This window comes from Meles meles, chromosome X (genome assembly GCF_922984935.1).
Source record: "Meles meles chromosome X, mMelMel3.1 paternal haplotype, whole genome shotgun sequence".
In the NCBI taxonomy this organism is placed as follows: domain Eukaryota; kingdom Metazoa; phylum Chordata; class Mammalia; order Carnivora; family Mustelidae; genus Meles; species Meles meles.
Genome location: NC_060087.1, coordinates 113,912,814 through 113,937,636, shown reverse-complemented (window position 1 = coordinate 113,937,636; position 24,823 = coordinate 113,912,814). Strand labels below are relative to the sequence as shown.

At 43.4% G+C, this 24,823-nt stretch overlaps 1 protein-coding gene across 2 annotated transcripts in view; it reads left to right on the top strand.

Moving 5' to 3' along the window:
* Nucleotides 1–24,823, top strand: part of HS6ST2 (heparan sulfate 6-O-sulfotransferase 2) — a 281,651-nt gene that overhangs the window by 197,739 nt on the left and 59,089 nt on the right. The gene's annotated exons all lie outside the window — the stretch shown is intronic.

The window sequence follows — 24,823 nt, the reverse complement described above, 5'->3', positions numbered from 1 at the left end:
CAAAGAACACGCCACCATCGACAAAGTGTTTTTCTCTGTGTTTCAGGCATGCCTGCCTGTCACCAGGCTTGTTGGTGGTTTAGGGAACAACTAGGTCAGCATTTCATCGAGGGAAAAATCAATTATTTGAAAACATCAGGGCTTTAAAAGTGTGTAAATATGGAGCCTTGCAATGTAGAGTAACCCCAGAGGTGAGGGGCCTTTATGACAAGAACTCTGCAGCAGAGCAAATTCTAACCAAACACAGAAAAGTTCTTAACTGCGGGGGTGCAGAACACGAATGTTCGAGAACAATCCAGAACAGCACCTTTGCAGTACCCTCATATTGCAACCAGGGCTGAAGAGGGTAGCGAGAATCATTAGCTAGTTTGTCAGTGTGTGTGCTAGTTGCTTGGCCCATGGGTTTCTAAGATCTTGATGCTCACCCGTGCTGTATTTGGACTATTACAGGCTTGTTGGCACCAGAAATATTTACCATTGTCTTTGTTTTCTCTTCCAGTCCACCGAATTCCCATCCTAATACTCCCTGGCCAAAGGGTTAGGGAGCAAAAGTGGTAGTCTTGGGATTCCTCCACCAGGGGCTGATTCTCATTCAGATAGAATCAATGCACCACTTCTTAAATGCCCAGTCTGGCTTTCAGGAGCTGGGCTTCCATATTCTCATTAGGGCCTTGGTGGATTCGACAGCTGAGAATAGTAAATTCAGTCCTTAATTCTGTGGTCAGATTGCAGTTCCTTGGGATAAGTGGTATAGACCCACATAGACCCCTAGTCATACAATATGAGTATGGGAGGGCAATTAAAGATTATAGTGGGGTGACTCCTTAAGCCCCATCTCTGCTTTGAGACTTGATTTCCTTATCTGTAAAGTCAGAGAATAGATGATCATTAAGATAATGGCCAATAACATACAGGCTATTATCCCAGGAATTGCTTTAACGGGGGACATGTTGAGAATTTTGTTTTCATTTTGCTTTTAAATTTACTGCATGATAGAAGCCCGTACCTCTACCGGTTTTGCTGTATCACAGAGTGAATCTTGATGTGCTCTGTTTTGATTATGGCTCTGATGAGTTTGACTAGAAGTCATTGTCAGAGCAATTGATGCCTACTCTTTGTTTATGAGAAAGGAAGAAAGGTATAGAAGGGGAGATGGAGAAGAAACAGCTTTGGTAAATGTCGCTGGGGCCATTTTTAATGCTGGTGGGCTGAATGATACATGAAAACCATTTGCAAGGCTAGGATATTTTTCAGCCACTAGTAAAATAATAAAGTAACGATTCATTTGGTAATCCCCACTGCACATGCAGTTTGAGAAATATACAAGATTATGAAGATCTCTGCCTCATAATTAACAATTTGCATAAATGCTTGCTATTATTTAGTTGTCTGAATGGATTCTGTAATCCAGGGAAAGAAGGGAACAATCAGTGGAAGCCATCCCAATTGTGTTGTATTATTGCTACACACATGCACAATTAACAGTGATACTAATTGTTTCACACCAGAACCTCATTTGTTTTTCTATAGGCAGCAAAAACATTAATTGCCAGAGTGTCACTCTCTCTCTCTTTTTCCTATAGCCAGCCATATTATGAGGTCTGCAGTTGCTTGTAAGCAAATGCTTTGGCTGGATTTTCAGTGTATCATTCTGTGGTGGAGTTTCCAAGTGTCTGTTTTAATTAGCAATCAACAGTTCGAACAACCAAAGATGATTTTTATAAGATTTTAACCGTCGGCCTCTATACATTTAAGGAAGAAAAGGGTGCTGATGTACCAATCAGTTCTGCTGCTGCACTTGACATTCCATTCCACACTCCATACTCCATATCTTTAAAATTATTGGCATAAGACATGCCCATGAGAATCACAAAAGCTCGAGGCTGGAGGAGGCCTTTAGATCACCTGTCAAATTCCTTCACTTTTCAAAGGAGTTGGACTGTCAATCATTTGGATGTCAGGAACAACCATCAAATCAATAATGCCCCTCCCCACTTTTTTTTTTTTAACGTTTGAACCATTGGGAGCTATTATAGCAAATACATTTAAATGATAACAGGATGCTTTAGAATCCTATGGCTTCAGCTTCTTTTCTAAAAAGCTGAATCAGATTTTTTAAAAATATGCCTCCGTAAGGTTACCCTAAACATAGCCATCGTGTTGACGGTATATGTATGAAGGGACGTCCTACGCAAAGCACCTGGCAAATGGGAGACCGTCAACCACTGTCCGCTCTTTCCTCCTCATGCACAGAGGACCCAGCTCACGTCAGCATGGTGCAGGTGTCACTCCAGTGCCTTTAAAGTCAGTCTGTCCTCCAGTCCAGTCCTGATGCTGCCACTTTCTCGCAAGTGTGACCTTGCATAACTTATTTAACTTCCGTGGGCCGTCAGATTCTGTACGTGTAAAATGTAGTCACTTTATAGCTTTGTTGCAAAAATTCAGTTGAGATCAGGCCTATCAAGCGCCTGGCACTGTTCCTGGCAGGTTATAAGCCATCTGGGTGTGGTAGTGGTTATTACCACCGTTGTCTGGCACACACAGTACAATCTTTGGGGTACACACATATACACTTAACCACATCCGCAAGTGGGCACACAAAGTCCACAAGAACGACATCAGAATTCTGCTTTCCTAACAGTCTTTTTTGACCACCATGTTTCCAGATCTTCTGGTTTCTTCTGTGGGCTCAGTTTTCTTGAACTCTTCGAAGGTTCTGGTGTTTTTGCACATCTTCTCTAGCTCGAAAGCATTCATCATTTATCTTGGTTCACCTCTCTTCTTCTCAGTGCTTCTTAAGTTTGCTTTGTTGGGATTTCTCTTAGACGCATGTGCACACACACACAAACACACACACTCACACAGCCTCTCCCTCCCCCCTTCATGTGTTTAAATGGAGCAATTTCCAAGGTCCTGTCATTGATCTGCTTCTCTTCTCTTACTATGTTCTCATTCTGGGTAACTTCATCTCCCCACATGGCTTCACCTTTCACCTCTACACTAATGATTCCCAAATTGACCTCTCCAATCCTTAACTCGTTCCGGAGCTCCAGGCTAACTCCAATTTCCAATTGCCTGCTGAGCATCTCCAGGGCAGGATATCCTAGGAGGCTGAAGTGTAGTCTGGCTTTTGTCATCCTGACTCAGGAATACAGATGGGGGAATCTAGCTTCAAGAAGCAGTAAGAGTTGAAAACATGGAAGAAGGGCTGCACATTAGTTCCAGCAGATGTGAAAGGAGTCTAGGTTAGGAAAGTGGTTCAAAATGCATTTTCCAGGGAAAGCGAGACAAGGTAACTGTGCCTTTCTGTTACGATGAACTTGGAGATGTAAACTGCAGCTCAAACTTTAAAAGTATATGTTTTCTAGGGATAAGGGAACAGCTTCCCTAATGAAGATTGAGTTCAATTTTTAGGTGCTGGAAGGTTGGCGTGTTTGAGGGAAATGTTAATTAAAAATATCTTTCTAGAGATGATTTTCATGGTTAATCTTGCTTCAGGGTATTGTTACACAGACCCGCATGCCAGGAGGAAGGATAATGTATTCAACCCGAAGGATGAGCATGTGGGAATTTGGAGAGCGCATGCATGCTTAGATAGGTACACACATGCTGGGTCAGATGGGCCTGAGATTTCTGAATGTGTGAACATAATTCTATCAGAGGGTAGATTTTTTTTTTTTTGATTCATTCTGAAAATATTTATTGAATACGTGGTAGAGGCCATGCTGTCTGTGGACCAATGGGACTGTGAATATAGAACATATGAAGCATCTGTCCTTAACTGCATAATACATTTTTCTTTAGTTATATGCAAGTACACTGAGAGTTTAATTTGCTCTAGAACTATCTGCAGCATGTGACAGACTCTTCGATGACTATAACCTTGCGGACAATCTTAATGAGCAAAGAGGAACTTAAGGGAAATAAGACAATGCTAAAGTGGGAAAAGAACTTGCATAAATTCGAATTAGGAATTGATTACTTCCTTTAAATTTGTTAATATTGAATTACTTTGGGGTTTTACATTTCTAGCTGGCTTTCAGTGTTTCAGGCCAGAGTAAGAATGATTGTGTCGAACTCTAAAATTTAATTAGAGCAAAGGGATAGACAAATTCTGGTTAATTCGTAATGTATTCTTTGTAGAATTCTTCGTAAATGAGCTGTTCTCACAGCAACTACTGAGCCAGCTTGTAGCTTCAGCACAGGGAATAGTATTCTTTTTGAAGAAGGATGACCCCATTCCCAAAATTACTGACATCCTTCCAGTTGAGTTACCACCCTATGGAGTCTTCAGAGGCCACCTTAGCGTCCAAATTGTAATGGGCTCGGACAGCGAGTGAGATCTTGGCCTTCATTGGTGTACCCCAGTCTCCTCTTCTGAAATTTAGCTTGACCTTTTGTTTGCAAGTCTTAAATCCAAGCGTTCTTAGTCCCACTTGTCAATTTTAATGTCTGCTTCATGATCGTTCTTAATTCCCAAGATCCTTGTGGCATCTGTAATCCTGAAAACCTACTCTGATGCCCTCAGAGTTCTTGCTATGGGAATTACATCAGCACCTCTTGCCTTTGGGACTCTCATGGCATGGAAACTCTTATAATAATGTTGCATATATTGACCGGTGTTATTTTTTTTATTTTTGCCCTAAAGTAGTTAGAAACATTGGTATACTTCCCTTGTGATTGAAATTAAGAATAATAAAACCATACTTGAATTTATAGTCTTGGATGTCTTTGTTCTTGTTGTTTGTATCAACCATAGTCTGACTTCTTTTACCTTGATCATATTTATTCATTCAGTATGCATCTGCTAAGTACTTCATGTTTTAGGCACTATTCTAGGCACTGGGGACAATAAGACAGACACTGTCCCTATTCTTGTGTTTCTTTCTTTCTTTCTTTTAAAGTAGGCTCCATGCCCAGCATGGAGCCCTATGTGGGGCTTGAACTCATGATCCCCAAATCAAGCACCTGAGCTTAGATCAAGAGCTGGACACTTAACTGACCGAGCTACCCAGGTGCCCCACTGTTCTTGTGTTTCTTAAGAGGTATATGCACGTATGTTGGAGGGAAACTGAACATAAACAAGTATACAAGTAAATGAATATACTAATCTCATAGAGAAATAAGTGCCATGAAGAAAATAAAACAAAGTAGATGGATGATGATGGGATGGGTAAGGAGTGATCTGGGTGAATTTTGCTCTTTGCCTATGTCCATTTTGTACAGACCTCACTAATACTTTGTCCAGGCCCTTTAGTTTCCTCTATTTCGTAGTGGATTTGATACTAATTCTGATTTTGCTGTTTCTGGGTACTCTATCCTTGGCACTACCTTCCCTTAGCTAGTTCTGAAATATTACCCAATATACCCTCTTATTAGACTTTTCTTGCCCTTGTCAGCATTAGAATTTGACGGGTTCCCCCTCCCCTATCTTAGAAGGTCAATGGGCTTATTACTCCCTTAACGATATTTCACTTGGTCACTCAAGGCATTTTTTGTTACTCAGACAAACTACCCATCAAAAGAAAAACACGAGCATTGAAAGTTAGTAACTGTGGTGGCATTTGGCTTTTGTCCACTTCTGCAGAGGGAAGAGCCCTGGCCTGGGGGTAGGAAGACCCAAGTGCCAGTCTTCACCACTACAAATGGTCTATATGAGCTGAGACAGATGACTTCCTCTCTCTGAGTCTGTTTTTCGTTTCTAAAACCGCTGTTCAAAGTCGATGGTCCCTAAGGTTCTTTCTAGCTCTAAAGTGATACAATTAGTTGTTTTCAGAGACACGGGCCAAAATTTCTTTCCAACATTCTGTGTGATTTTGTAAAGTGGATGTGTAGGAACATTTTCTAGTATAATCAGAATTGCTTAGATTAAGCATAAGTTTTCCGGCAAAAAGCAGCTTTACAATTCTTGTAAATGTCACAAGAAGTTAAAACATTGCTTCTTGTTTTAACCTCTGCCAGCCAGGGCAGCAATTTAACACCACAGATGCAACCGGCAGCTTCTTAAATGTGAATATCTGAAAGTTCACTGTCTTTTCAGCTTGCCCACAGGAAAGCTTCAAAAAGAACCAAATACCACTAAAATGAAGGAAGGCATGTTAAATTGTCTTCAAAATGACATGACAGCAGGTGTTGCCCTCTATCGAGTCAGGTGCCAGGAAAAGCACGTTAACCCTTAGAGGGCCACTCCGGATGTTTCCAGCCATCACTGGGCCATCTTTGCCGGCACCTCGGTGAGGCTCAGTGAGGAACTGAGGTATAAGTTGGGAGGTTTGACTTCCCTGACTTCCCCACACCTTCCTGCATCTTCTGCTCTGGATTTTATGGGAGAAAATGGGGGAGGAGGAAGCGTGGCTGCAGAGAAGACAGACCCCCATATGAAGTCACCACTATCCCAAGGACTCTTGGAACTCTCATCTCTGTTGGCACTCTTCCACTTCTGATTCCAGCACTCCACCATGTTCTGAACACAGCACGACTCAGGGAATGCTGTCTCTTAAAACCCCAGAGAAAAGCTGGCTGTTATTTTTGTGGCAAGGGAGTCTGAAGGAGAAGAGGATCCAAGAGGGCTTAGAAACTCCAGGAAGTGCCTGCATAATTTCTGGTCACAGGATTTGGACATAGAAGAGGAAAAGTGGCTTATGGAAAAAGGCGAGGAGGGAGTTCCCTTATGGCTCCAATTTAAAAGGCCATAATGTGCAGGTGAGGAAACAGATGCCCACCAAGACAAGGACTCACCTAAGTACACGCGGTGAGTGACAGACTCAACACAAGAGCCCAGGTCAACGGCCTCCTGTCAGGCCCCTTGACTGGAGGTTGCCTATACTAACTGCTCTTGGTTGCTTACTTGTTTGCTCCTTTCTTCTGTTTAATCTTTGGTGCTACTTCTGTTCACAGCACTTGTAATTCATTATTCTCAAAGAACTGTATCAATGAAGGTGATCGAAATCCCTTAGCAATAGGTAAAGTACATTTTGCTTTGGAGGGTTTGGGGTCAGCTGATAGAAGAAGGTGCCATCGGGGCGCCTGGGTAGCTCAGTGGGTTAAAGCCTCTGCCTTCGGCTCGGGTCGTGATCCCAGGGTCCTGGGATCGAGCCCCGTGTCAGGCTCTCTGCTCGGCAGGGAGCCTGCTTCCTCCTCTCTCTCTGTCTGCCTCTCTGCCTACTTGTGATCTCTGTCTATCAAATAAATAAAATCTTTAAAAAAAAAAAAAAAGAAGAAGGTGCCATCGAGGAGAGAGTGGCTGGATTGCAAATGGAGCCCAAGACTCAAGGTTCACTGGAAACAAATGATGAAGGGAAGATTGTGGCTCTAGGCTGGGGATCCACAGTCAAACGTATACACCATTGCTTTAATGCACATTCTTGATTACAGCTGGAGCTCATTCTCCATTGAAAGATGCAAAAGTCTCTGATTTTAGTTCTCAGTTCCTTAAATCCTTTTTCCAGGTATATTTGTTGCCTCTGCCTTATCTTTCTATTTCGCTATTCTAGATTTTTTTTTATTTTGTCTGCAATATCTTCCATGAGTTTGGTCTCAATGTCTTCTCTGGGGCATTTGTAATATAGCTACATTTCACTGGAGATCTTATGTGCACATAAAATGGAGAACACTATTTCACAAGTTAGAAATTACTAGATTATTTCTTTCCCCTTCCAGAGTTGAAATATTTCCTACTTGGCAAATGGCCCTTCTTCGAAATCCTAAAATTGCACTAGGAAAAAAAATGACTGTCACCATGGCACCGTGGGGCTCTCTGTCCCTTCCCTTTCATTGGCTTATCGTCCAATTTGCTCCATTGATTTTCTAGACACTCAGAATTGCCTCATCAGCCAGACACTGGAATTATAAGAGGCTTCATCAAGACCTTATGTGGTTTGAAAACTTTTCAAACTTTCATACTTTGGGCCATAGGTATGCTAGAGACCGTGTGTAAATGGCATTTGGCAGCACATTGGTCTTTCTTCTCACGGCTTCCACAATTTCCAACTTGGTTTCTGCTCGCCACAGGGCGCAGTTTACCTTCTCTTCTCTGGGAACTCATGTTCATTTGTCAGGAGCCCTAAAAGGAGGCTGTTCATGGACAGCCGTGGAATGTCAGAGTCATCCCAAAGTGGCATAAATGGGCCTTTAAATGGCCTTTACTGATTGTTTCTGTATTAAAATGGAAATGCACAGAAGACTTTATGAAGAGCCTGTACGTAGTCTTTCCACCATTTTTTTTCATATGAATTGACCTGACAACGTCACAGATGATGCATGAGGCAAAATAGTCTCTTAAGCCCACTGCAGCTTGTTTGCATGAAAAGAAATACAAGCTACAGGGAAGAAATGGACATTATTTGCCTTAGGCCAGAGCCGCCTTCTGACTCATGCACACCTTTCAGATGATCGCCTCCTTTCTGAACGATGCAGAGGGAAGGGGTCACCGTGATATTCTTTTGCACAAATAGCCTTTCTTGACTAATTAATGAGAGTTACTTTCTGGTTCCATAGAAACACAGAGGATTTTCTGAAATTTGTAAGAGTGAAATAAACTAAGAGAGCTCCAAAAAGTAATGACTGATAACTGTGAGAAAATGAAATAGGATGGGAGGATGGGAGCTGTACAGTGAAGACCCTCCGAAAAGGATACAGTGTTACCCCACTGAAGAGCCATGTGATTTCACACTTAGTGATCATAAAATCTAGTATTAAACCATCCACCAGAAAAGTTCCGCAAGCTTCATTGATTCCTTTTTATATGAGCACCATCAGTGTCTCTTTCACAATGCTAGTAAAATATTTATAAATAAAATAATACTCCTGAGGCTGATTTGAAATTCAGTCCACATGAACTACAGTTTAATGTGAATACCTTAGCATTCCATTACTAATCTGAATGCAATGAAGGCAAAATAACTAGGAGACGGTCCCCTATCCCAACCTTCCATCCTACAACAATCTAAAGCATGAGAACTCTGATTTCCTCTTCTCATGGAGGAGGTGTTTCCCATCGTGGCAATGAGTACTCTTGTTCATGGTTTTTCATAATGTGCAATTGTATGTTGGTTGGCACTGAATCATATCAAGACCAGAGGAAACAGGTGATGGCCTTCATTAGATTTGGGGACACCAGGAGGGAACCTTCAACTTGGGTAATTATCTTGTACTGTGGTTGAAGGTTTACAACTAACTGACTAATCCATTCAATCATTTCAGATGTCATTTCAGATGTATTATTTATTGAGCCTCTACCATAACCCAACACTATTCCTAGCACTAAGGATTTGGGGAGCTTACAGTCTAGTGGTAGCTATAGACAATCCCAAACAAGGAAGTCAGAAAAGATGTCCAGATTGTGATCGGTGTTATGAAGGAAATAAGCAGGGTTAGAAGGAGAATGTGTAGCCTTTGGAATAAACTCAGTGGGGACAAGATTTGTCCTTTGTGGGTATGTGGTTTTCGGAATCATCAAAAATGATATGGAACCAGGTCTCATAAGTTGAGTAGAAGATCAAATTGACTGATAACGATTTGGGCCCCAAATGGGGGTTACACTGTAATTAATGTAATATTTCTGAGTGCCGATGAAATGTATACTATGCTGAGTAGTCATGAGCCCTTTTGTGGTTTTTGAATGCAGCAGAAGGATTAGGACAATGGGTACTGTCCTTCAATGAACGTTTAGGCATCTGTAACTACCAACAGCACTATTTCCCTGACTTTCTGTAAATCTGGCCAACCCTTGTCATGACTGGCAAATGTACTTTATTATGTTGGCAAAAATTATCATAGGATTAGGAGTGGGGCATAAAATAAACATTTAGAGATGTCCCAAACTATGTAATATGTCTTTAATATGTGAGATTTGATGATGACAACTTATAATTCAGTCCCTTCATTTAAAGTGACATTTCATTTATGCCATTTTGGATCAAATAAATCTGTAGAATGCTAATTACACCATTTGGATGAGATACAGTTGGTCTGAGTGTGGGAAAAGCGACAATGTTTATAAGCAACAGTGTGTCCCCATTAAAGGAGAGCTAGCAAAGTCGGTTTCATAAGATGGGAGGAAGTCAGTGATCGCTGTTTAATCACATCTTTAGTGTGATTTTAGTCCCCTGCTTTGAGAAGCATTAATCTACTCCTTGGGTGTTGACTTGAGCAACTGCCCTGCCAGACATTGTGCCAGGCCCTGGGGGTACAGAGGTGAGTCAGAGAGAGATCCTGCCTCATTTGCACTCACGGTTGAACTGGGGAGACAAATAAACATGATGGAATCCGAGGCATGCCAATCCAAAGGTCCGCCGTTAGTTCCTAAGAAAGTCTGCCCTAGATTGAGGTTGTTGGGTCAGGGCTTTGTGAGGGATCCAGTCTGTGAGTCGCTATAGCAAGTGATGGAGCAGGGATGCTCATTTTCTTTGCTGCCAATAAATCTCTTTGCAGCCTTGGCATCATTCCCATGCATCCGTATTAAATCTATTTGCCATTTTTTCGAAGGTAGATCCAGTGGTGCAACCTAGCTTCAAAATAAGTAGGTCTTAGAGGGAATATTGTAGAGTTTCTCCTTGAATATGGAATGACCTGTGGTGAGGAGCCAGCTTTGCTTTTTGTTTCCTTTGTTCCTTTTTGCAAAACCAGCTCCATTTCTAGCAGCAACTGCAGCCAAAAGCACAGATTCATTGCCTGTTTACATAAGACGGTAAATAGGCCTGAGTAGAGGATTAAGATAGCCCTGTCTTCTGGGAGCTTATAATCTGAAACAGACAACAAACTGGAAAGAATATCCATCACACCTGAAATGCTCATTTCCCTTCTCATATAAATTCAAAGAAAACAAAGTATCATGTCACATTCTACAGGATTTGTAAGGCCTCTGGAGAGAATTCTCTCTCTTTTTGTGACTTTTCAAGTTGAAAGCTATTTTGTATATAATATGCAATAGATTATAGGGTTATTTTTTTAATTGGGGATGAGAAAGCAAGAAATTTTCTTTATTTCTTTGTTTCTTCTTTTTCTTTCTTTTTTTTTACTATCAACAAGTTACATTGGAAGGTATGGGTCAAATTAAAAGTGGATTCTCAGTTTGCCGTGGGGAAATATGTGCTGTATTTCAAATACTCTAAGGTCAGGGGCAACTTGGTGGTAGAAGAGCTATCATAAAAATTAATTTAAGAAACTCCCCTTGAGATATTTGCTAGTTGTAATAATCCCACAGGTGAAAACAGCATCTGTAGAATAATTTAAGGTGCTGAGTTTGACCTTTTAGCAAAAGGAGATATTACCAAAGCGAGGAGATATTACCAAAGCTTGGAGCTGAGGCAATATAGCAAAGTAAGAGGAGCAAAGTCTTTATGTGTACAAGGATGTGATCAGTTGTGAGAAAATAGCACAGAAGTAGGACACGTGTCAGGGCGCCTAGGTGGCGCTCTGTTGACCGTCCAACTCTTGGTTTCAGCTCAGGTCATGATCTCCTGTGTTGTGAGGTTGAGCCCCATGTTGGGCTCTGCACTCAGCATGGAGTCTGCTTGAGTTTCTCTCTCCCTCTCCTTCAGCTTCTCATCACCCGCCTCCTCAGCAATAAATAAATAGATCTTTAAAAAAACAAAACAAAACAGGACACATGCAAACTAAGGTTAATTTCCCCCAAACTTGTGTGTAAGTGAGAGAGACAGACTGAGAGAGGAGCAGAAATGTAGAGCTAGAGAAAGACCAATGAAGTAGCAAGAGGCTGAGCCAGAGATGGATGGAGATTGAGAGCTGAAAACTTAGCCAAGCGAGGATCACAGTTTGACTCTGCTGTTAAATTCACTGTGAGAACTTGGTTAAGTCAGTTCTCTCTGGGCCTTAGTTTCTTCGGCTGTCAAATAAGGGGGTATGGTAGGAGATTATTCTGGAAAATTACCAACTCTCTTGTTCTCCCCTGGGGGTACTAGGGAAATGAAAGGGCCGGTAGGTGAGTAGGCAGCAAATACACAGAGGCAGGTGTACAGACAGACAGACAGACCAGCTGCCTACATGTGTAGGCTAGCTTAAGAATAGGAGCAGACCAAAAATTATGGTGGGCCAGTGAACTGTGAATCGTGATGGGCACTGGACAGCACCACAAAATCATCCCATAGCTTTAGCTATCGCCATGGCCATCTGAGGTATTGGCAGCTTTCCCTTGCGTGGCACAGGCCTTGATTTCTGGGGCCCACCACAGAGTCATTTTCTGACTGGCTTGGTCATCCCTTTCCATTGCAGGCTCACAAGCGTAGTTTTTGAGGCTCTGTAAATGACCCCTAATGCCCAAATGGAAGGAGGCCTTGGATATCAGGCTTTGTACATTGTGACATTGCCTCAGCTTTCCCATCGAACATTCTGTCAGAGGGAGGGGTGGAAAGTGGCTTCAGCATGAGGAAACCCAAGTAACCCACCATACATTTGCTTGCCCAGCTTTCTGGCTGGATACCTCCCTGTCTGTGTTTCTAAAGCTCAACAGATAATTTTGAGCATAGTGTGTTCCCCAGGCTTTGAAATTGTACCACTTTTAAACTTTTGAAATTTTACTTGCAGGGTTAGGGAAGTGATGAGAATAATTAGTACTTGTCAGGCTTCCAGTCGGCAAATGACTAGTAAGGAGCTAACAATGTACCTAGTAGACAAACTGATTGCAGCAAAAAGGTGAGGCTTCGGGCAGGTTTTAGTATCTGGTCTTTTTTTTTTTTTTCCTACTTTCATTAGTTTCTGCAAGAATCAAAACACTGCAATTTTCTTACTTTGCTTACAATTTACCCTCTCCCCCTAAAACAAGAGCCCAAGAATTTAGCTTGATTGTGCATGGCGTGACAGTAGGTTCCCTTCCACATGAATCTGATTAGATGTCGATCTCCTGAGAAGCTTCTGTGGCATCTAGGACGCCATTTTGCATTTATCCCAATCTTCACATTCCAGTTCTAGCAAAGATTAGAAGAAAAGCAACACTATCAAAAATGTGTTTCATCAGTGAAAGATGGAAAGAGAATAACAAAACCTATATCATACCCAGCACTATAGGATTTCCTTGACCCTCTTTTGCCATGACAAGAACCATGGCTTTGACAGGTCAAGAGAGTCCTAAGAACAAAGGCCGCAATGAGCATGATGGGTAAGGATGATGGTGAAGAGGCCAGGCCAGCTGCAGACCAGTTTGCACTTATACCATGTGGGAGATGGTGTCAGTTGGGCCATGTGGAACTTGCTTGGCCGGGATGCTGAGAGGCTGGGGACAGCCTTGGCTCCCTTGTGCATCTTCAGCCTCACTCATATGCCCAACATCCTCCTCCACACCTCCACTGGGAAGCTTAATCAGGATCTGATACTTCATCTGCCTCAAAGCAAACTTCTGACTTTTCCCCAAAAAATGTCCATCTCTCAATCTTTCCCATCTCAGTAAATAGCACCTCTGTCTTTCCAGTTGCTCTGGTCAAATTCTTTGGTATCATTCACATTTCTTTTTCTCTCCCGGCCCACATCTAATCCATTAGCATACTCCATCTACTCTGCTTTCATGATAGAGCTGTGATCTGACCACCTCCACTGTCCCGTCCACGTCATTGTCATTTCTTTTTTTTTTATTTGTTTATTTGTTTATTTACAGCGTAACAGTGTTCATTGTTTTGGCATCACACCCAGTGCTCCATGCAGTACGTGCCCTCCCTATTACCCACCACCTGGTTCCTCAACCTCCCACCCCCCAGTCCCTTCAAAACCTTGTTTTTCAGAGTCCATAGTCTCTCATGGTTCATCTCCCCTTCCAGTTTCCCTCAACTCCCTCTCCTCTCCATCTCCCCATGTCCTCCATGTTATTTCTTATGCTCCACAAATAAGTGAAACCATATGATACTTGACTCTCTCTTCTTGACTTATTTCGCTCAGCATAATCTCTTCCAGTCCCGTCCATGTTGCTACAAAAGTTGGGTATTCGTCCTTTCTCATGGAGGCATAATACTCCATCGTGTATATGGACCACATCTTCCTTATCCATTCATCCGTTGAAGGGCATCTTGGTTCTTTCCACAGTTTGGCGACTGTAGCCATTGCTGCAACATTGTCATTTCTTAACATGGGGCTGCTGTAAAAAGCTCCTGGGCTGGTTCCCCTGGTTCCACCACGGGTTCAGGGCAGGCTGTTCTCTTCCCAACAATCAAGCTGATGGTCCTTTTAAAATGCTAATTCACATCTTGTCACTCCTCTGTTCAAAACCCTACTGTGACACCCATCCAAGATGGAGGCCTCCCCAAGGCCTGCAAGGCCTTGCCGGGTCTGGCCGTTGTTCTCTGTCAGACCTTGTATTTATTACTCTGCTCTGTGCCCATTCCTCTCTATTCACACTGGTCTCCTTGGTTTCCTTCACATAGACCAGACCGGCTGCTACCTCAGGGCCTTTGCTCCTCTCCTTTGGCCTGGAAAGCTCTTCCCCTAGATATTGGCAGGGCTCATTCCTTAAATTAAATTGGGTCTTTCCTCAAATGTCACAGGACTAAGATTGCCAAGAAGTCTGATTCTCAAAAAGAGGTCACTGGACTTAGCCAGCAGGCAGCCACTGCTGATCTTGCAGAGAACAGCTGCGTCTGGTGCTGGAAGAGGAGGCAGGTTGTTTTCTAACCATCTGCGTCCCTCATTAGACTGTGTGCTTCTTGAGTTCCCTGCTGTTGTCTCATTCACCTTGCTGTCTCCGGCATCAGGCATAGTGCCTGGCACCCAGTAGGTTTTCAGCCAGCATTTGTGGAATGAGGGCACAAGGCTTATTTTTAAACAACTGGTTTGACTAAAACACATTAAATTGCTGAATGTTGTGACGCCTGCCTCAGTTTGTTTCAGGAAACATGGTGGCTGAAACCATCCTAGCTCTCTTATGGAGATAAGAAAATTCAGTCTCTGCTTGTGCATTAACTAACTCACTTCCCTTTGAAAATCATATATATACACAAACACACACATATGTATGTACGTACATATGTACATATATATGTATGTATTTACATATTTACATACATATATATGTATACATTAGAGGGTAGGGTCAGAGAGAGAGAGGGAGAGAGAGAGAATCTCGAACAGACTCTGTACTGAGCACAGAGCCCAAACGACATGGGGTTCGATCCTAAGACACTGAGATTGTGACTTGAACTGAAATCAAGACTCAGATGCTTAACCGATTGAGCCAGCCAGGCACTCCAGGAAATTCCCCTTTTAGAGACACTGGAAGTGTTATTTAGATTCATAAGCTATCCTTGGGGTTAAGCAAAATCTTAATGACTTTAGGAGTATTCATATAGTTAACCTTAAGCTGGTGGTAAAAAAAAAAAACCACACACACATTTAAATACATTTAAATATATCCTCCCCATAATTTAAACTGGTTTCAACCTTCATTTCCTTTATCTTCCCTCCTTTATTTAGCAGCAGTGTTGAAGTTCAAAACGAGCATGGGAATGGCTTTTCTTCTCACATGCTGCTCCCTCTTTCAGGCTTTGACCTATGAGATCCTTCCCTAAACACTAGCTAAAGAAGGCTGGCCTTCCCCTAAAACCCTTTGTTCCTACAGCCTGCTTTTCCTTTGCTGTCTGAGAATTGTGTGTGGTTCCTCTTTCAGCATGGGCTGACAGAACCCTCCAGGTCAGTGGCTGGGAAGGCTTTTTACCTGTAAGGGGAGGAAAGACAGGATCACTCATGTGGCCAAGAATAGATAGTTACTCTACCTCCTTTAGAGGTCATTTCATACCCCTACAAAAGAGGATTTTTCTGTGAACTCCCTCTGCTGTAAATCAAATGCATACTAGGGGCACCTGGGTGGCTCGGTCATTAAGTGTTTGCATTCTGCTCGGGTTGTGATCTCAAGATCCTGGGATGGAGCCCCACATCAGGCTCCCTCCCTGCTATCAGGGAGCCCGCTTCTCCCTCCTCCCCTCTCCTGTTGTTTCTCTCTCTCTAAAATAAATAAATAAAATCTTTCTTAAAAAAGCAAAAAAAAAAAAATGCATACTAAATAGCTGTATGCCATCCAGATGCAGTCAACAAACATTCACTGAGTGCCCATCGGCCTGGATGGGACAGAGATGGGAGAAATGCAGAGATGAAACCCAGTCCACATACCCACGAGGTGCCCACAATCCACAAAAAGTGGAAATAAAGATAAACGTGTGGACAGATCTTATGATTCAATATGATAAATCAGATCTGAACAAAGTGGAGCCAAGAGGAAAAGATTGATTTTGCCTGGGGCTGGAGAGCAGCTGACAAGACACAAAAGGCAACAACTGTGGGTTTTCAAAGAGAAGCAGTAGTTTGCCAGGAGGAGAAGCTGGAGAAGCACAACCGAGGCAGAGGGAGCCTTTGTAAAGGCCGGGAAGCAAGGATAAGCACAGAGGGGTCTAGGAAGGGCAGTGCGGTGCCCTGTAGAGAATCTGTGGGGCTAGGGTTTTGTCATGAAGGGTCTTGGATGCCAGGCCGTGATGCAGACCTGATTTGGTAGGCAGTCAGAAGCCATCAAATGTGAGCAAGCAGGGAGGGCTAAAATGGCTGTTGTGGCCAAAGCTCATAATGGCGCCCACACTGAAGGCGGGAGGGGATGGCTCAGGGCCGCGGAGAGTTCCGACGCCCTCCCACCACCGGCACGCTGACCACGCCGAGACTACTATAAGCATCGTTCTAGTCCACGGGCAACATATGCCTGGGCAGAAGAGCTGCCACCCCATCACTTATCCCCCTCACTGCCTGTGATCCTGAGCGTGGGACGGGAGCTCCTTGTTCCCAGGCAAAAAGCCCACAGTAGGAGACTGTTTGTAATCATGCCTAAAATTACTTCATTATTGGAACCTGTGTTTGATCTGTGATGAGGAGCTGGATTAAGAAATCAAGTAATCAACCCCTGAAATTGTAACCATAAATTGTTCTATAAACAACCAGCTTCCCCTGCCTCCCCCAGCCTGAGTAACAAACCTGAAAACAGATGCTTTTCCTGTTGTTTGACTTCCCAGCGGTTTTAGCCGGTGCTTCGGGGCCGCCCACGAGTCAGAGCCATGCCTGCGGGCCTCGCTGCCCCCTCTCCCCTCACATATGGACCACTCACGTTCTACCTTGTCAGACTGAGACAAGACACCCAGGGAGAGTGAACTGTTAAAAAATATGCAACTTATTAAGATTCGTTTAGTGAAGGGGAAGAGGTTTACTTTTAATGGAACCGAGGAGAGAAAATGCCTGCAGTTCGAGATGAAGAACAGTTAGAGAGAGAATCCTCCGAGACTGTTGCTGTTCGAATGATTTGTTGGAAGTCGTTTTTGTCCTGAAGGGTTTTATTCTAGGCCAAAGGCATTCCAATACTACAGCCCACAGAGATATGTCTTTCTGTAAAACAACCTTAGGGCTTATTGGCATTTTCTTGTCTGGGACTGCACTGTGCTTAACCTTCCAGCCATGGAATAAGTTATCGTAAATTATAAGTACGGTCTAGATTTCGTTTTGGAAAGACTGGCAGAAACGAGGCAGTGATGTCCCATGAAGCTGTGCAGGAAAATTGCAATGTCTACTCTGTTTCCATGAGGCCCAGAGACAACCAGACAGGAGCAGCCTGAGGTGTTTTCTCTGATCGTTTTTCTGCCATCAGGAGGTAGCAAGCCTCCCTTTTCTCCTTTGTCATCATTCCCAGCTCAAAACACTCAGAAGTCATAACAGGGAAGGGTCGTTAAGGATCCCTCCAAAGCCTGCCATTTTACAAAATGAGGACTCAGAAGTCAGGTGACTTCCACTTTCTCCTCAGCTACTCCTCAGCAGAAACAGAGCTACAGTTGGGTCCATAACCCTGGGTTTTGCTTTGTTAGATGACAGCAGGCCTTCTCCCACCCTTTGGAGCCAGCTCCAGTAGCCCAGTAATCACTAACACTGGTTCTTTCCCAAAAATTCACTTGGACACGTTGACGTAAAGACTCCTTTGACACTTGGTATAGCTATACCACCAAATAGAGGTAACAGTGGCAGAGCATTTTACAATTTGGACAGTGCCTTTCACCATGACCTCTGGAGTATAGTTGCTGGTGTTATCAGTGGCTTTGCTGGTAGTGTTTAAAGTGATAGTGTGTTGTAGACTGGGATCCTTTTTCTGAAGAGGAGTTTAAATTGCTTAAAGCAAAAAAAGAAGACTGGGGAAGGTTTTCATTAATGATCTTGTCATTTCCAACAGAATCTGTGAATAAAAATTGAAGTAGTCTGTATGTGAGACCACATTACCTCAGGATTAGAATGGACTGAAGGTACAGTGAGTCATTCTAGGAAACAAGGCAATAGAAGATTCTAGGTCAGGAATAAATGCTGCTAAAAGATTTCCAGATACTTCTTTTAAACTCCCAGAACACCCTGAGAAGAAACTGTGGTCACTGAACAAAATGGAAGAAAGAAGTACAGCGGTGCCTGGGTGGCTCAGTCTGTTAAGCATCTGACTCTTGATTTTGGCTCAGGCCATGATCTCGGGGTCATGTGATTGAGCTTCATGTCAGCCTCCACACTCAGTGCAGAACCTGCTTGAGGATTCTCTTTTCCTTTCCCTCTGCCCTGTCCCCCTGTGTGTGTGTGCACACACTCTGTCTCTCAAATAAATAAATAAATATAACTTTGGGCAAAAAAGACATAAAGAAGGTAAAGGTGAGAGGGTGAGAAAGGGAGAGAGAGGAAGGGGCAAAGGAGAAACTTTTGTTGGAGATTGAAACTATAAAAAGTTGTATCTCTTTTTCCCCAACTCGTGCATTCACTCGGGTAAACGGCTGATATCTGAACAATAAAGCACCTGAATCCCTCAGCACTTGCTGCTTGGAAGTTAGTGTCTTGGGAAACTGAAGACTCTTTCCATTTCTTCGCGAACATGCTGATTTAGGGTTTTACATCAGAGTCAGCAAATTACAGCCCCTGGGACAAATCCAGTCCATTGCATGTTTTTGCATGGCCTGTGAGCTAAGAACGGTTTTTGTTTCAAATGGCTGAAAAAAATTACAAACAGTGTTTTGTGAAGCTTCAGAATTATGTGAAATTCAGATTTCAACGCCTGTAAAGAAAGTTCCATTGGAACACGGCCATGCATTTATTTACGTGTTGCTTGTGGCTGGTTTGGGGGCTGCAGCGGCAGAGTCTGTGAATCAAAAATGCTTATTGTCTAGCCCTTTATGTGAAAAGATTCACCTCCTGCTTTTTTTTTTAAGGCTTACTTATTTTAGAGAGAGAGAGATAGAGCAGGAGGAGGGGCAGAGGGAAAGGGAGAGAAAGAATCCTCAAGCAAATTCCCTCACTGAGTCTGGAGCCTGACTCCGGTCTCTATCCCAGGAGCCTGAGATCATGACCCGAGCTGAAATCCAGAGGCAGCTACTTAATGGACTGAGCCAGTCAGGCACCCCCCACCTCCTACTTTAAATGGAAGTAGCTTCATGGTCTGAAGGGTTAAACAACTTCTTCTGGTCCCTAGCTCTTAACTAGAGGGGAGTTAAGACACTGGGATATTCTCGTTCAGTACCACTTAATTCAATGACTTGCACTCTTAATTGCCATATTTTAGAATCAAATTAGAAAAATGGAATCTTAGCCTTATAATCGAACGAGAAATTGTAGGCTGTGGAGGTACATCAGATGTTTAAATTTTCTAAAATGTAATATCAGGTTTCCTGATAATTCCAAATGAGATTAACAGAACATTTTTTCATTTGCCCTTTGTAATGACCTGCTTCGTATAACCAGCAGCGAGAAATTTGGGGTCTGCAGGCTGTTTGAGGACACATTTTGTATCGATTAGCTGTAGCTCAAGCCTGAAGGGTTAAGTCAGCAATTTGAGTCTTTAGAAAAAAAAAAAAGCTGTAGTTTCTAATGCCTCTGTAACAACAGCTTTGCTATTGGGTAGGTTGTGGGGATGGGGCGTTATTTGCTTGTACCCATTTCTGGCTAACTCCTCATCTAGTCATTGTGGCTTCTTTCCCCAAAACACCATACAGAGCCAGGCTTTCCAAGCACATTTTGGAAAAATGGAAAAATGGCCTTCAGACCAGAATTTAAATACTCACCTAGAGCTTTGTTCTGGATCTCATCGCTGAGGATGGAGTGGGGCTGATCGTGGCTTGGAACAGAGGCTCAGGAGATAAATGAAAGGATCAGCACGGGAAGGTCAGGAAGGCACATTTTTCACACTGGGACGTTCGACCTACGCATCATTTCTCATGCAGCTTAAGGACATATTTTGCATTGACTAGCTGTCATTGAAACCTGCACAGTGAAGGCAGTTTTCTGCTTTCTGCTTCTTTCTTAAGCACCTGTGTTGGGGGCAGCCTAGATCTCAGAGAATGATGACTTCTCCCAGCTAAGAGGGTCAGAGTCCTTTCAGCTTCGCTTTTCCTCCACTGCCTCTTGAAACAAGATTTCTTTAATGGGTATCGTACCTGAGCACTTCCCTGTTAGCTTCTTAGAGTTCTAATCCGTAGTTTCATACAATTATGACCTTCCTTTATTTTGGAGATCTGGTCATTTTGTATGGGTTTCTATGGCTCTCTTGCTTCAGGCTCCCGTGAAGTCAGGGAGAAAGGTCTCCCCCTCCCCGTCCCTTGTTTTTTGGGCTCCACTGAAGTCATCAGAGCCCACTTGGATTTGTGTTTCGGGAGGCTTGTCTGAAATCCAAACAGAGCCATCGGCTGATGGTCTAGTGGCTAGACCGAAGACTTGTACGAGGATTATCGAGAAGGCCGGCGGGTGTTTTCCGTTTGAGTGCTTTGTGTGACCACCAGTTTAAATTCCAAATGTCTCCCCTGAATACTTTAGATAGCGTTGTTCAGTTGATAACCTTGAATGATTTCCAGTCGGCTGTTCCTTATCCCAAAGGAGTGTCACTTAGGATGAAATTCATTCAGAGAAGTATTGATCCCTCTGCCATCACACCGCATCGATTCCTGCCTCCCCCAACAGAAGAGTGTCCTTCGTGGGCCCGGAACGTTCATGTTGCCTCTAGCTATGATTGTTTATTCAGCAAAGGCCTTCGTGAAACCAAGCAACACTAGAAGGCAATGAGGCTTGCTTTAACAAACACAGCAGAACTTCCACATCCAAATGAGCCCTGACTCCCTGGCTCTCCCTTTCCATTATCCTGCTTCTTCTCAGGAGAAAGAAGTAAGTGCAAGGGCTCACACAGACTTCTGCTCCCCTCCCCTAGTGCCAAGTTCCCCAAGAAACCTGTCCTCAACTCCTATTCCAGGTGACCTGCAAGGAGAAAGGAAAGGTGGGGAGAGAGAGCATCCCAGCGACAGGGCAAGGAACCCAAGACTGGAAGAGAAGGGAGAATCTTGAATATGATGGTACAAACAGATCACTTGTATTGATACATAAGGGATGCAGAAAGCCAGATTTTTGTGAACTTATGAGTCCTTCGTTGCTCCCAAATGTGCCATGACTGAGCTGCCAGGAGAAGGAAGAGGACTCATTTGAGTGTCGTGGAGTTCAATATTACAACTCAGTAATTTTTTGGAGAGTAGGGAACACGTGACGGATGCTTTTGTATCACTTAGAGCTTTGTCCTGAGCAGGTGGTCGGCATCTCATTGTTGAAACCCTAGTAGATTAGAGCTGTGAACTTGGATGTTAAGGCCTAGGCTGCTATGATGAGTAGACGATCAGAATCATCATTATGGGTTAATTATAAAATAATTGAATTCTTATAATCTGTCATTTCACATTTCTCACCATCCTTATTCCATGAAGTCAGGTAGCAGGACAGCCTTGTTTTTATCCCACGTTTCATTTACAGGAAACGAGGCAGACAAATTAGTGGAGGTGACGGCCGGTGTGATGGTTTGAGACAAGAACCCCAATTCTCCATCTCTCCATGTGGCGCTCCTCTCACCAAGCTGGATGAGATCGGGGGCTCCCATCATTCACGGCCACTGTTCACAAAAGCCTAGTTAATACCTCTCACTCCCTAATGAGATGCTTCTCCTGACTCCGTAGACAAGCAGAGCCAAACCAGTGATGTCAGAATGCCGGAGTGAATTATTGGGCTTGTGTCAACCCAGGCCAGTATAAAAAATCACCCTGGTGAACTTAATCCAGGAGCAATCAAAGGGCCAAAGTTTTAATTAGTGAGACTTGTGATTTACATTCTCATTTGGCATCCTAAAACTCTGCATTCGTCTTCAAACTCCTGCACTGCCCTGGCTGTTGTCTGACACCGGTTAGGATAGTTAATGTGCTTTTAAATAACATTATGTTTAATGGACCTTTGAAGGCACTGACATATGAATCTATTTCCTTCTGCATCATTTCTAATCAAAAGGAGAATGACGCCAGAATGCTGTAGCGAATACAGGAAAGAAACAGACTTGTTTTTAAGCAAACATAGCAGAACGGATATATGGGAAAATGGTGCCCATTTCTTCAACATAGTCGAGCTTTCCACATTGTAACGTTGGTCACTACGTCTGACACCTGTAGCATGTTCTCATGACTTTGCTCGGTGGGGAGACGTCTTTGTTCTCTGAGGGTGCATTTGGTTTTTGGAATCTGTCAAATGTCATCAGAAGGTAATTATGCGGTCCTAATTGCATGGTCAAGTCGAGCCCTGTAGTTGGGGCTAAAAGTGAGGTGTGATGGTGCTTCTCGCGTGTTTCCTAACTGTCCGTGGACAGAGTTTCCAGGGGAGAACTCTGGAAATGTGAACGCCAGCAGCACCCTTGGAATCTGTATACAGCCTCTTCAGGTGACAACTTTAAGAGGACCAGCATGCACTGGGTATGATATAGACCCTAGCTGGCTTGCTAAAGATATGTTTGAAGACTTTGTCACACTGCCTACACTGACTTCTCATTTGTCAAGTAACTCTGACCCTGATTCTCCTTCCAGCAATCTGGATGGAGCTCCCATCTTTCATGAGTGTAATTTTATGAAAATCTAAGTGATACCTCTTGCTTGGTAATGAGTTATTCATTTTGACTCCATAGACAACCAGGGCCAAATATGTGATGTCAGAATTCCCTAAGTGAATTATTGAGCTGGTGACAACCTGGACTGGAATGAAAAATCACCCCAGTACGTTTAATCCAGGAACAATTAAAGAACGAAAGAATTAATTAATATGGGTTTTAATTGGTTAAGGTCTTGGAAGAGGGAGCCTTCTTGTTCACCCTGGTGCCTTTTTTTTTTTTAATGTCCTTTTTGATTACAAGTGAATATGCTGCTGGGGAAAGTTGTCTGTTCCTTCCTCCGTTCCTTGGTAACCTATGGGCAAGAAGGAAAAAAAGTGGCCTCCAAGCCTGCAAATGCATCAAATCTTTGGATTTGTAGTTCAGGTGATGAGCCAGTGCCCTGCCCTGAGGAACTGACAGGAGGCGTAGAAGGAGAATTGCCAACACAAGGAGCAGATGGTGATAACAAGTGATAGAGTTTGACAAGAGAGCAATGCCCCAGGAATCCTGAACAAACAATTAGAAAGAGGCCCAAGGGAAATCAGGAGAAGTGCTTCTCTGCAGCCTTTGACCAAATCTCCCTAACTCCCAAAAGAATGTCAAAAGCAGATACAACTGCTGATGTGGGGGCAAGATCCAGACAGATGAACCACGCTAGGGAAGGAAAGTCATGGAAAGTCCCATGCCCACTCACACAAGACAACTCAATGAGATCTGTCCTTCCTGCCATCTAGTGAGTGGGTGGTCTGGGGAACCACTGGTTGAAGGCCCTCATCCAAATGCGTGCCTCTAGGTTTTCTACCCTTTTCTCTAGCAATTTAGATCAACAGGAAGGCTGCACCTAACTTAGCTGCCTTCAGGTTGCTGCCACTGGCTTCCCTTCTAATGTGGTATCCTCAGCTGCTAAACATGGGTGAACTTGACAGTATGGAATATGCCCTCTATGCAGCTTGACTTTTTAAAAAGTCCTGGATTTCCAGGAAAATCTGTGTTAGACTCAGCACCAGGAATATGTTTGACTCTCCTGACTAAATGATACCCGTCCTTTTTATCACACATTGAGAAGGCTATTACCCAGCATGTTTCCCTTCTGACCTTGGTTGCTAGGAAACTCAGAGCTAACTCTAACTCTCAATTTCAGGAACCCTGCTGTCCAAGATTTTGAGAATGAGTCTCTCTTTTTGAAGCATTTTTTTTATTGATCCTGGTTTTACCCCAGGCTCATATTACAGGTGTCCTTTAGGCCAAGGTACCTTGAATTTGGGGTAGTGGTGGGTCATCAATTACAAGAAATACTGCTGTGGCCTCATCTGTGATGGTCGAACACCAACCGGCATTCTCTGTGGCCCATGCTCCTAGCTCTGACTTTGAGCTCCCTGGAATAAATTCTGTTTGTTAGTCACAGCCTCCCTTTTCTCACTGGATTGGATGCTTTCCTCCTATATAGATCCGTAGTCACCATTTCTATATCAGAAAAGGGGGAATGCAAAAGCAGCATGGACTTTCCTGTTGTTGGTTTTCATTTTCTTATCTTTGGAGCCAGTTATAGAAAAGTTCAAGAGGGAAATTTCCACTTAAACCAGAACCTTCCAGCATGGGGACTGCTGACCTGTGGCAATTACCAATGCTAGGATGGTTTTAGTTGGTGCCTTACTTGACTTTCAGCTTATGGCCATCACTTGACAGAATGAAAACTAAACTCTGCCCTGTTTCCTCGTTTTTTGAAGGAGACATCCTGTTCCAGAAGAGGTGTTTTTCAGGAAACAAAGACTCTGTACTGTGTCTGTACTGTGTGTCAGGGCCCAGGCCTGCAAACAGCCGGCTCCCATAGTCCACGGTAGGGCACAGGCCATGGATGGCCTTTCTCTAGAGCCATGGGCAGTTGGACACTGTGCTTTG